This window comes from Lissotriton helveticus, chromosome 10, assembly GCF_964261635.1.
Source record: "Lissotriton helveticus chromosome 10, aLisHel1.1, whole genome shotgun sequence".
NCBI lineage: Eukaryota > Metazoa > Chordata > Amphibia > Caudata > Salamandridae > Lissotriton > Lissotriton helveticus.
The window spans coordinates 552159954-552171877 of record NC_136071.1 but is presented as its reverse complement, the minus strand read 5'-3'; the positions used below and the strand labels follow the sequence as shown (position 1 = coordinate 552171877).

Here is an 11924-nt window from a genome sequence, read left to right as displayed (position 1 = left end):
TGCGCTGGTCTCGAATGAGCACACTGAGCGTGGCCCTTACCATTCAGAAAGTGCTCACCCAGCACTATATTATAACATCACACTGCGATATCTCTCGAGCCCCTCTTTTTTTCTTCATCTTTTCCCCCCCTAACACACAAAAGCATTCCCTCCGAGCTCAACCCCCGCTCAACAGATTAGCCCTTTACAAATCGCCGCAGGCGGAGGTGCTCGGACCTCCATCAGTGACAACTCACCCAGCCTCCGAGCCACACCTCCACATCAGCCCACAAAACAATCCCCACAGGACCCATCCACCAGAGAATGCGGTGACCATGAGACTATGCGACACAACAGACACCACATGACAGAGGGTTTACAGGGGACACCAAACCACTGATCCCAGCCCACTACCTCTGGAAGGTCCGGGAACTTGGACAGTTACCCGGTAAGCTCCAAGAACCGCTGGGAGGCCAGGGCAACTGTGCACCCCACCATGCCGAGCCAGTGGCTCCATATGCATTACAGGCAGGCCCCACCCTATAAACTTAAAATAAAATGCTGCTTACCGCTCAGCGGCCTCCGTTGTGCACAGAGTTCACCAGCCCCTCCCAAACTGAGGGACAGGTGGGATGTAGCCCTTACCCAGAACCACAAGTGCTTTCCTGCACACTGGTTGCACCACAGCGGGTTGCTCCAAGGCTGTGGAGCCACAACGGCACTCAGATCGAGGCATGCAGCAGCCAAGGCCACCATGCCGCATCCTCTCTATGCTGGGGCGAAGCTCGTCTGGGAGCATAGTGCCAATATCGGCAAACACTCACCCTCCCACATACAGCATTCTCCTAGAGCAATAACCAGACAAGACACCTTCTTTGTGAAGAAAATTGCTGCAGGTTTATTAGCATTACAAATATGCCAACATTGGTGGGTTATCTTACGGGCGATTCCAAGGCAGGCAGCCCCTCGCCGCCTGCCACCTGATGAGTCAAATGACAGCGTGGCCCTGCCCAACAGTGTTTGCCTTATTTTTGGAGAGGGGAGACCACTCCCACCGGTGGGCCAATAGCTCACCCCTTTGCTCACGCACCATAAGGGGGCGGAGCCTGCCAGGCAACCCCCGGTTGCTCATGTCCACAACCGCCCATAGGACTAACAGGGCGCCTTCGCTCCTCCAGGGTCCAACGCGAGGACCTTCCTGTGTATATTTGGCCTTTGCACCCTTGTTGTGCTCCTGCAGAGGGTACCCGTATGTACCTTACAGCCTCTGGATCGTCCTGTAACTCCGCCTGCAACACAAAAGAATACATTTGACAAAACCCCCAGACACCCCGTTTGAATGCTGGGTATGCAGTAGGGAGGGAAACGGCGTTGGGGTAGTGGGCCAAGAGGGTGCCCAGAGGGTGGGGATTGGCATATGTACCTCATCCCCGCTCCCCCTCTCCCCAGAAAGTGATGCGGCACACCTGAACCCCTAAGGGTCCCAAACACTGGGAGGCTGCCTCCTGTGCCTCTTGTGGCACTAAATAGGCCGCCCTTTTAGTGTGTCTCATTCGTGGACCCTGGCCAGCCTGCAGAGGCACCCAACTCCCTAAGGGAACACCTCCGGGAGGTAGAAGCAACGGGTCCCAAAGGGGCCCTGCACTCACCTCCAACACCGACGACTGACGCTGCCTCCGGCATCCCCCTGCGACACAGCATGTCCAGCGTAGGACAAAGAGGGTGGGCAGTGGGTGGGGGCAGGTATAAATACCTGTCCCCAGTCCAGCGCACACCAGAAATGATGCAGCAGAGGCACTAGATCCAAGGGGAGGGGGATGCAATGACTGTGACAGTTTTAAATAAATGATCAAAAGGATGTTTCGATCACTTAGGGTTGAGAGAGGCATGTTTTTGGAGAGAAGAGTAAGGTTTTATATTGTTGGCAAAGGTTGGGATGAAAAAAAAATAAGAAGAATTGTAGAGAAAGAGTGAGTGATATTTTTGAGGTGGATCCAGAAAAAGGTAGCAGTGCAGGACAGGTGAATGGTAGGATGGATGAGGACTTGACCAGGAAATTAATACAGCAGGAAATAAAAAATAAAATAGAGGAATCGGTAACTAGCATCTTGGGTAAGAGAGGCAGAAAAGACTGGGAATCAGGTGAGGAATTTTTTTCATTCTCTGAAGAGGATGATAATGTGGGAGGAATAGGATGAAAAAGACTGGGAAAGAAAAAGCATGTTGAAGACATATTTGTATCACAGAAGGGGAAGGATGTCTGAATTCCAAAGGGAAAAACGTGTCTTTAATGGCACACAAAGTGTGGGTGTCCTTAGCGGCACACAAAGGAAAGATGTCCCTAGCGGCACAAAAATGATGGAAGCAGAAGGACTTTAGAGAAACCAATTCCAGCCATGGAAAAAGACTGGGATGAATATATATTGAATTTGCAGAATGAGGCGATAGATAATGAGTTTGAAAGTTATGAGGTAGTCTCTTCATCTGAGGTATTGAGGGATCCTCTAGATGAGGAGAAGTTTTTGCCTTTTAACATAAGACACCCTAGAAGTGGAGATTGGTAGCCCATGTAACACGTGTGTAAATTAACTAAAGAGTGGCTTCGTAATCCATTAGACAGAGAGGTGAGATGGGTGTTAAATGCAGAATGCTCTAGGCTGGTAATTGAGGAGAAAGTGTTCATGACGACCAATTTGGATCCAGAATTAATAAGTTTCATGTTCAGGCTGGGTAGAGATCTGAGAAAAGGGTTAGAAAGGTCAATTAAAATATGCAAAGATAAAGTTTTTGATGTGATGGTCCAAAAGCAAGGATTATGGATATGGTGGAGGAAGCCCATATTAAGGAGACACCACTTGATGTCGAGCTGCTCAGTGGTTGGAGCCAGAGAGCAGTGGTTTTGTTAGGTAATGCAAACGCAGGTTTGCTGTTTGAAAGAAGGAAGGCAATATTGATCAAAATAAGGCCTTAACTTGGGGACATGGCTCAAAAAGAGGCAACTGATGATCCGAAAGGTTTACTCGATGGGAAAGGGCTTGTGAAAAGTGTAGGAAAGTAGGTGGCAATGTTTACAGCTTTGAATAAGGTGCAGACAAATATGCAAAAAGTGTTTGGTAATGGAATTTTTGGAAGGGCTAGTAGAAGAGGACCCGCTGCTAGCCGTGGTATGCAGAGGTCCTAGTATTACTCTCAATACAGAAAAGGACAGGGAAAGGATTTCAGAACTCAAGCACCTTGTAAATGTAAATGTGTAGTACTTGTATAGCGCACGAATCACCCATGAGGCATCTTGGTGCTTGTACACATACCGCTGTGGAACCCTTCCTGGCTTTTCCCTGTGAAGTGCCCACTCCTGGGTACCCCCAAGGTGAAGCCAGGCATCCTAGAGTTGTTGGGGCCGTTGCGGAGATTAAGCAAGCTATTGCCCAGAGTTGCAGAGTGGGACCCATGATTAGAATAGGAATAGGAACCGAGGCGAGAAGTATCAGGTCCGAGGAAATTGAGCCCAAGACCCGCCGAGGCAGGAATTGAACCCTGGTCCCAGACTAGACATCTGCATCAGGGTCTGCCACTCTAACCATTGAGCCACACTTCTCCACTTTTTATCCAAGTCATAGAAGAGCAGGAGGTCATGAAGAGGAAAGTCGTTTTCTGTACACGGTCAAAGTTCAGGAAGGCAAGGTGAATATGGAGACTATATCTGGTTCTTCCCTAGGAAGAGTAGGGGGTCGTTTAAGAGAGTTCTTAAAGAAATGGAGGAAGTTAACTCACGATTTTTGGGTTTTACAAAAAGTACAAGGTTATGTTGTAGAGTTCATAAGTTTTCCTCTTCAGAGGAAGGAACCAAGAGAGTTGGCAGTGGATGAGGAATTAAAGTAAGTAGTGGACACAGAGATAGTTTCTATGTTGCAGAAATGCGCAGTGAAACACCAAGTGGAAACAGAAAAGTGTTTTGTAAGCACAATATTTCTGGTAAAAAAGAAGGTGAAACGATGGAGAACAGTGATTAATCTCATGGATCGGAACAAATATTTGGTGTACAGGCATTTCAAAATGGAGGGCATCCATTGCCTAAGGGATTTGCTGATGGAGAACGATTGGTTGGGAACGTTAGATTTGAGGAATGCGTACTTTACTATCCCCATGGACATGAAGAGTCAGAGGTACTTACAATGCCGATGGAGGAGTCAATTATATCAATTTCTGTGCCTACCTTTTGGTCTTTCTTCAGCACCTTGGTGCTTTACAAAGATCATGAGGGTAGAGATGGCTTATTTTCGAGAGAGAGAAGTACGAATGATTGTGTATTTGGACAACATATTGTCAATGTCTCAGAGTATGGACAAGTTGAAAAAAGAGTTGAAGAATGTGATAGAGTTGTTAGAGTATTTAGTTTTCCTAATAAACAGAAAAAATCAATCTTGGAAGGTGCGGATGATTAAGAAGGAAGTTACTCAGGTTTTAAAAAAAAAGTTCCTGTCATTAAGACATTTGGCCTTTATGATAGGATTGCTATCTTCTTCTATCCAGGCAGTCCTTCCAGGTCCTTTGCACTATTGTGCACTGCAGAGGTTAAAAGGAGAGGCTCTGAGGAAAGGTTTTTGGTATGGAGACAAAATTAGACTGGTTTCAGAGGTAAAAGAGGAGTTGCTATGGTGGTTGCACAGTATGAAGGCATGGAATGGGCGAGCTGTATTTGGTTGTGTTCCGAATTGTGACTTGGTGAGGGATTATAGCGACTGGAAGTTGGATCACAAATATTTTTGCAGAATACACAAATTATGGGGACCTTTGGAAATGGCTTTATTCGCAAGAAGATTGACCAGTCAGTTAGCAAATTATTACAGTTGGATGCCGGACCAAGAGGTGAGTGCTGTTGATGCATTCCTGCATATCTGGAAAGGGAAAAGAGCTTATGCTTTTTCTCTTTTTGCGATGTTGTAGAGAGTGTTGTTGAAAGTGAGAGGGCAGAAATGTCAAATAGAGTTGGTGACTCCTTTTTGCGTTTCTCAAGTATGGTTTCCGGCGGTGCTGGAACTGGCATGTGTGGTGCCTTTTTTGATTCCAGAAGGAGAAGGAATTTTGAAGAATGGAGACGGTCAAGATCATCCTTTGGTACAGAAGGGGGTGTTAAACCTTCTTGTTTGGAAGGTATCAGGAGACACAGAAGTCTGCAGGGCCTTTCGAGCAGGGCTTCAAAGCTACTGGAGGAATCTTGGGCACCAGGAACCAGGAATAGGTATAATGGAATGCAGAGAATATGGGCAAGTTGGTGCTTGGACAGGAGTTTGGCTCCTGTGTAGGCTCTTGTTATAGAGGTAGTATTTTTTGGTAGAAAAGTTTGGGGAAGGATTAAGTTACAGAACTTTTAATTGTTATAGGTCAGCAGTTTCAGCAGGTCATGCACAGGTGGATGGAAGTTCAGTAGGAAGGAACGTATTAGTTTGTAGGACTTTGAAAAGTATGAGTTTGCCGAGACATCCCAGGGCAAATTACTATGTGCTGTGGGATGTAAATAAGATATTGAAATTATTTATAGATTGGCCGGAAAATAGATATCTGGATTCAAAGAAGATTTAAAAAAAGTTGGCAACTCTTTAATGCCTAGTTTCATGCAGGCGCAGTTCAGACATAAAGGCTTAGGAGGTTTGTAGTAGAATAAATGGTCCAGATGGTGTACATTTTGAAATATGGAAGAGAACTAAGACTATGTCGGTCAGTCTTTTATCCTAAGTTTTCAGAAAAACAAAAGTTGTGTGTAGTTGATTGTCTGGTGGAGTATGAGAGAAGGATAATGGAGCACAAAGCTGATGGAGAAGAACAATTATTAATTTAATATGCAAATCAGCACAAGACGGTGAGTTCAGCGACTATTGCAAGGCGGGTAAAGGATATTATGAAGGAAGCAGGAATTCATATTGTTAAATTTAAAGCGCATTCTTTGAGGGGTGCGATGATAAGTAAGTTGTACATGGCAGGTGGTCGTTTGGAGGAAATTTTGATGGTGCAGGGACATTTGCAAGACATTACTTCAGACCAATAACGCATGTGACAAATGTGGTGTTGAAGGACTTTCAACAAGCATAATGGTAGCATCCAGTCTTGAAATGAAATTGTGATTCTCTAAATGAAATGCAAAGAGAATCAAGATTTCATTAAAGACATGGAGGCTAACATTATCCTGCCCTCCTCGACCCAGGCCAGCATATGAATAAGTAGAAAAAAAGAGAGTGTAGAGAGTAAACATAAGTTTATTGAGGGGGAGAAACAAGTAATAGGAGGACATTTTTTGTTGCAGTATAAGGAAATATAAGGGAGTATGGTTTTAGTGAGTAATGTGTTTTAAATAAAGTAAATGGAATAATTTATTGAAATACATATAGAGGAGCATTGTTTTACATTTTATGTTAGTGACCCTTCGATATTCTCCATAGAGTCTTTGTAAAGAGGGAAGAAGAACTAGAGACAGGAGATAAGAAGGAAAGAAGAAGAGATGTAGGAATATTGAGGCTGCATTTAAAGAGGAAGAGTATTCAAATAAGGGGTTATTTATTGACTGAGGAGTTCCAAGTTTAGATTGTTGATGTTGAATGATCTTTAAAGGTGCTGCAGAAGAGTGGCATTAAAAGTTCTATGCATAATGTTTAACCTCTCTTTCTTTAATGAAATCTTGATTCTCTTTGCATTTCATTTGGCGAGTCACAATTTCCCACAAATGCCATGTCCTGGACATGGTGTTGAGCTTGGAACCTGAGAATGTAATACTTGATTGATGAATGAGACAATGTTTGGGTAAGTAAGGTGGCTTGAGATGTCCTATTCTCTTCCAAGAAGGAAGCAGGAGCAACATCTGACCATCGTATCCAGCCATGGAAATCAACATGGGCTACTGATCCTACCCAGACCATTCCGCTACAAAGCCATAGTTAGCAAAATGGCTTCTAATGGTCAGGAGCGGGGGACCTGAGTATGGTGTGGGTGAAGAGATGTATCTGAAGGTCCCAAAGTTGAGGGGTCGAGACTGGAGATATTGAACCAAAGACACAGGAACCCCTACTCCTTTCTGAAATCTGCTGGTAAAGAACCTATTCTCCTGCATCGAAGAAGGAGGTGAAAGGAGCTTCCAAGTAATCGCTGACACATTTAACCAATGGGTGACTGGAACAAACCAGAGGGTCACACAGACCGACGATCACAGGTATGTAACCCCAGTGCTTAATTTGTAAAAAAATAATAATAAAGTGCCAGGGCTCTCGACAGGAGCTAATAATCATCACACTCCTACATGTGTGACAATTTAGATTATTTCAGGCTACCAAAGTGATAACAATGGCTTGGGGCTAGGTAATAGTCATTTTTAATGTATATTAAATTACTAATTCCCTGTTGTTGTTGTCATCTCTAAAATACTCAGACCCCGTGCCACCTTCTGGCGGACTGCCACAAGTGCCGGTGTTAACAATTAAGTACTGGTGCAGCACTGGAAACCACTGGCTCAAATTAAACACTGGGGCCCCAGCTACTATAAGGAAGAGGCACCTGAAAGACAGCATGAGGGTGAAGTGTGAGGGTGAAGCGCATAGAATGTTCTTGGAGGATCTGCACAGAGTGTGCCAGAGCCTGGGAAAAAATGCTTAGGATACATATGCACTGTGAGGTTAGAACATTTGTAGTGTGTTACCAGTAGAAGGTCTTGGTCCAGGCAATGCAATAAAATGAACATTACCAAGGCCTTCTCTTCCCTACCTGGCATGCAAGCAGGACTACGTTGCTATCTTGGTCATACAGGTCAATTATGAATCCACAAGTAATTTACAGTCTCCTCATTTTTTTATAAGTCATTTTATTTGCCATTTCAACAAATGAAACTTCATTTGATAGGCTAAAAAACAAACATCTGCAATCAGCAAAGAGTATACATCACTTGAAATAGGCCTGTACGACATTATCCTAGTTGTAGCCCTAGCAAACTTCTCAGTCTCCCGGTTTTGGTTGAATTAGGCAGTGAAATCACGAGAAGCCCTCTTGTGATATTAGAAGATAACAGAAAGGCAGTGCAGTGAACTGTTACAACAGAACAAGGGATGTTTTGATTATTGTATGGTTAAAGAAAAATCTTAAACTCAGACAGAGGTACTGTAGCATTCATGACTGACAACCACTCTTGAAGCATATTACAGGCCATACCAACTCCCTCTGTACAGAGAATGAAATTGTTGTGCCCCGTGGCTGAGAAGCATACAAGGAGAAAACCTTTGGCTTTCCTCCACATTTCCTTTTTGGCCTGGCCTGTCACATACCAGAAAAATAGTTAACACATCACAAGAGTCAGAGGCATTGCTGCAGATGGACCAGAGGGAAATAGAGATGGGACCGTGGCTGGAGGAGGCATACAGGAAGGAGAAAACTCCAGATGGGACAAACCTGAGAAAAACACAGAGAAAGGGATCAGTAATTGTAGGTCCACAATATGTCTTATCAATTGTGTTTAAACAGTGGATAAAGAGTGGTACAAGTGTGTATGGGTCTCTGGGTCTACAGCATCAAGCAGGCCAATAAATCTCCTTTTTCTTTGAAGAATTTATAGAATAGGCCCAGCCCCTCCAGACAACAGGTTAAAAAATACTTATTTTGGGTGCTTTTAATTAGCGAGCTGAAAGACCAGAATCGTAACAATCCTCAGAATTCCTAGAAAATATTTAGGCTCTATTTAGATTTCACTGTGGAGTCTGCAATCTCAAAAGCCAGGTTGAAAATGAAGGCCAAACAAGGAAAAACTGTCATGAAAATGGCCCAGGAGTAGCAAGGAGAATACCGGTTACAAATACCAACAAGCAGTAGTAGCATACTAATAGTTTTGGTCTTTATTATAGCTGTAATACCTCAAGTCATTACTAGAGGGCTGGGCACAGGGTCTGGGTGGAAGCTAAACCCTGTGGCCAAACTTCTGCAGCACATGGCAGAAATCTACTGAAAAAAGATTCAAAAGAAGGTTTAGTTAGGTATGCTAATAAAATGTTCCTTTACGATGAACACCTCCTCCACGAAATTCACTGAAAAAAATAATCCTGAGGCCAGCTCCTATGCAGAAGGGTTTGGCTTCAATGGCCGATTAGCTGTAGGGCCTGGCCCCTCCAAACACCAGCTGCACATGTCAGAAAGACACAGAAAAATCAAAGGTTAAAGAGTCAGTATAGTTAGGTATGGTAATAAGATCTTACTTTATGTTAAAAAAACACTAGAAATTCACTGAAAAAAACAAAGGTTAAAGTGACGTTATAGTTAAATATGTTAATAAGATGTTCGCCAACGTTAAAAAAACAAAAGAAATTCACTGAAAAAAACTAAAGTTACATTCAAGATTATACTTCGGTGTTAAAATAAGATAAAAACTAATGTTTAAAAAACAAGAAAATACTGATATTCATGAGATATATATAGCTTAATGGGCTAACTACAACTTTTGCCCCACCACACTGCTTATTCTCTCACATATTACATCACTCATGATATTTTAAATAATATAATTGATATCAAACATGACAGCTCAAATGACATAATTGATGACATCACTGATGAAATTATTGATAACACCATAGCCATGTACAGCATAGAGTTATTGAATTTACACATTTGGGCCCATAACTTCAAAGTAGCATAAGGCTTGGAGGGAAGTGCAATTGTGCATGTTGAACCTTATGGTGCAACATTTTCAAATCACAAAAGTTTAGGTTGCACTTATTAGTCCATGTTAAACAAGATAAAGGCTGAATGCACCTGATGTGGGTCTGGCAAGTATGTTTGAAAGTAGGTTGTGGCTAAAAGCACAGCCTGTTCTAAAGAATATGTGAGAAAGGCAGAAGCTTCTGTTGCCAATAGATTATCCACCAGTGGATATCTGGACACATGCCTATGTTAAATATTTATAATACAGTGCTATTGATAAATTTTATGGAGCAAGGACATTTTACAAAATGTAGATGTTAATTTCCATTACTTTGCTGACGATTTGGAGGCATTGCAGGTTGTTGAATAATGTTGAATATAGGGGTATCACCTTTGAGAATTTTACTAAACGATGGAGGGTTGTCCATAGGGCATGGCAGAAGTTGTAATTGTATTGGCAAAAGCATACCTGTCAACCTCTTGACTTAAGATTGCAAGTCATGTGAAGTATTTGGGTGGGTAATCTCATTTAGGTGAATTGAAAATTGACCAAAGCTGTAGTGTGTTGAAATCCTTTAAGTCCACAAACCCTCTATGATGTTGTCGCAATGACTGTCTGATGTCATCAGTGATGTAATTTGAGATGTAATCAGTGATGTCATTTAACATGCCATAGGTGAAGTAATATGTGGAATTATAAGCAGGGCATGGAGGCTCAAGTTATTGTTAGCTCAGTAAAATATAACTGCTAAATTTGAATCTTTCTTTGGTTTTTACATTATTTCAACCTCTAACTATAACATCACTTTCTTATGTACTCTACATTGAGCATGGGGGTCTATATAGGGCAAGAAGAGTGTTGCTGGTGTTGTAGGATGCTCTATACAGTAGCTGCTTTCCACCTAAATGTGGGAACCACCCACAGTTCCTGCGGCACAGAGTTGAAAGACTACACAGCTTATCCAGGTAAAATCTACAGTACTTTATTTTCGTTTTCTTTATTTTTATGTTTTCCATATACAAGGCATTACACAATTTTTTGCTCCATACCAGAATAGACCGACCTGTTTTGATGGATTGCCTTATATATATATATATATATATATATATATATATATATATATATATATTCCAACCAAACTACAGAGACCCATTTAGATGCAGCCACGCAAGAACTCCGTTTCGAACTCCTTTATTAAACAGCCTGCCAGCAGGTTACCAAAGGTGACGCTCTTCCAGTATTAGGACGCCAAATGCATTTCGAGAGTCTCTGCTCTCTTGCTCAGTGGCAAAGTCATCATGTGCTGGCCCACTCCCTCTTCCTTAGTAATTAGTCCCCGCCTCTTGGGCGTTAGCAGTCCGAGGCGTTTCTGGGATCAGTAGTTTATGTATGAATGGAGTGATCCCCAGCGAAATGGATGCAAATATTAAACCCAGATGGGATGAAGGCACATCTCCTTTGTTTGCCTGCCTCGCTTTGTTGCTGTTAATGGAGCGTTTTCAGGGGATACCTCTGCAATACTCCTCAAAACGTTCTTGTCCATTAGTCCTCCGTGGTATAGAGGACCGGCTCCGTTGTAACAGGGTGCTGCAAACCACGACCGGGCGGCCGTTATTTATTCCAACCAAACTACAGAGACCCATTTAGATGCAGCCACGCAAGAACTCCGTTTCGAACTCCTTTATTAAACAGCCTGCCAGCAGGTTACCAAAGGTGACGCTCTTCCAGTATTAGGACGCCAAATGCATTTCGAGAGTCTCTACTCTCTTCCTCAGTGGCAAAGTCATCATGTGCTGGCCCACTCCCTCTTCCTTAGTAATTAGTCCCCGCCTCTTGGGCGTTAGCAGTCCGAGGCAGAGACTCTCGAAATGCATTTGGCGTCCTAATACTGGAAGAGCGTCACCTTTGGTAACCTGCTGGCAGGCTGTTTAATAAAGGAGTTCGAAACGGAGTTCTTGCGTGGCTGCATCTAAATGGGTCTCTGTAGTTTGGTTGGAATAAATAACGGCCGCCCGGTCGTGGTTTGCAGCACCCTGTTACAACGGAGCCGGTCCTCTATACCACGGAGGACTAATGGACAAGAACGTTTTGAGGAGTATTGCAGAGGTATCCCCTGAAAACGCTCCATTTACAGCAACAAAGCGAGGCAGGCAAACAAAGGAGATGTGCCTTCATCCCATCTGGGTTTAATATTTGCATCCATTTCGCTGGGGATCACTCCATTCATACATAAACTACTGATCCCAGAAACGCCTCGGACTGCTAACGCCCAAGAGGC

The 11924-nt window shown here is 43.2% G+C and overlaps 1 long non-coding RNA gene across 2 annotated transcripts in view; it reads right to left on the bottom strand.

The window, feature by feature from the left end:
- Positions 1-7929: 7929 nt before the first annotated feature.
- LOC144785400 (uncharacterized) overlaps positions 7930-11924 on the bottom strand; it is a 482625-nt gene continuing 478630 nt past the window's right edge. For both annotated transcript variants that reach the window (XR_013601857.1, XR_013601858.1), the window contains exon 6: positions 7930-8403. This is a non-coding gene — a long non-coding RNA (uncharacterized LOC144785400). The remainder of the gene's footprint in view (positions 8404-11924) is intronic.